This window comes from Mandrillus leucophaeus, unplaced genomic scaffold (genome assembly GCF_000951045.1).
Source record: "Mandrillus leucophaeus isolate KB7577 unplaced genomic scaffold, Mleu.le_1.0 Scaffold111, whole genome shotgun sequence".
Lineage (NCBI taxonomy): Eukaryota > Metazoa > Chordata > Mammalia > Primates > Cercopithecidae > Mandrillus > Mandrillus leucophaeus.
In genome coordinates this window covers 3,495,301-3,496,958 of record NW_012099321.1, presented here as the reverse complement: position 1 = coordinate 3,496,958, position 1,658 = coordinate 3,495,301, and the positions used below count along the sequence as shown (strand labels likewise).

Genomic DNA, 1,658 nt, shown 5'->3' with positions numbered 1-1,658 from the left:
TTATAATTACTGTTCTTGCTGATGTCACCCTTGATCATCAGTCTTAATCCTAGGCCCTTACTTAATTCCAGTCCCGACAACCATTGTCAGTTTGATGTGTAGCCCTATAAACCTTTGTGTGTGTCTGTGTGTGTGTTGTAATATAAATGTATCATACCATTGTTCTGCCAGAGCTCTTTTTATGTCAATACAGATGCATTCTATTTAATTGCTGCATAGTGCCCTAGTACACATATATTCATAGTTTATTTAACTCTTCCCCTGTCGAAGGACACTTGAGTTACTTTCAGTTGTTTGCAATTACAAACAATGTTTCAGGCAACATCCTTTAACATTTACTCTCAGTCTTCCCCAATGTAGTTATTGAGAAATTGAATTTCTAGGCAGAAAGTGAATGTACTTTCATTTTAATGACTATTGCCCAGTTGCCTTCTAAGGTAGCTCATTCCAACTTAAACTTCTACCAGCCCCCTACACCCTTATCAATAATTGGTATTATCACTGTAGTCCCAATTTCTCTGGATTCTGGGGCATGAGAATCACTTGAACCCAGGCGGCGAAGGTTGCAGTGAGCCAAGATCACATGACTGTACTCCAGCCTGGGCGACAGAGCAAGACTCTGTCTCAAATAAAATAATAGGTATTATTAAACTCTTTTAAGTTTTTTTCTGTTTGTTTGTTTGTTTGTTTTGTTTATTTTGAGATGGAGTCTCACTCTGTTGCCCAGACTGGAGTGCAGTGGCATGACCTTGGCTCACTGCAAGTTCTGCCTCCCGGGTTCATGTCATTCTCCTGCCTCGGCCTCCCGAGTAGCTGGGACTACAGCTGGCTGCCGCCACGCCCGGCTAATTTTTTTGTATTTTTAGTAGAGACGGGGTTTCACCATGTTACCCAAGATGGTCTTGATCTCCTGACCTCATAATCCACCCGCCTTGGTCTCCCAAAGTGTTGGGATTACAGGCGTGAGCCACTGCGCCTGGCTGTTTTTTTCCTATTTTATAACCAGTTTCAGTTATCATTTATCTGATTACTAGTGAAGATGAACATATTTTAATTTTCTTTTGGCTATTTGTCTTTCTGTGAATTGCCTGTTTACATCCTCTGCCCACTTTTACATTAGGCTGCTGTGGTTTTTTTCTATATTGATTTGTAGTTTGTAAGTCTTATTCCATTATCTTTGCTTATATATGTTGTGTGCATTTTCTCCATATGTAAACTGTTTATACGACAAAACATAATCTTTTGTCATTTTTGTTGCATGTTTCCCTATATCTGTTTGTCTTTTACTTGTTTCTTCTTTTTTTCCTGTTTAGTTTTTTCATATTTGGCATTATTTTCTTCCTTGAATGTCTGACGTATTCACCAGTGGAGCTATCTGGGCCTAAAATTTTTTTTTGTTGAAAGATTTCCAATTATAGTTTCAATTTCTTTTAATAGTTTACAGAACTATTCATATGTCCTGTTTGTTTTTGTGCCAGTGTTGGTAAGTTCTTCTTTTCTAGGAATCTGTCCATTCATCTAAATTTTCAAATTTATTAGCAAAAATATAGTGATATCCTTTTACTATCTTTTTAATGTTTGTAGGATTTGTAGTGATGTTCCATTTTTCATTTCTGATATTAATATTAGGACCTTTCTCCTTTTTTTATTATTCTTAC

General features: G+C 36.9%; 1 protein-coding gene across 1 annotated transcript in view; it reads left to right on the top strand.

The window, feature by feature from the left end:
- The window catches only part of WHSC1L1 (Wolf-Hirschhorn syndrome candidate 1-like 1), a 125,391-nt gene that overhangs the window by 74,847 nt on the left and 48,886 nt on the right, over positions 1-1,658 (top strand). The window lies entirely within an intron of this gene.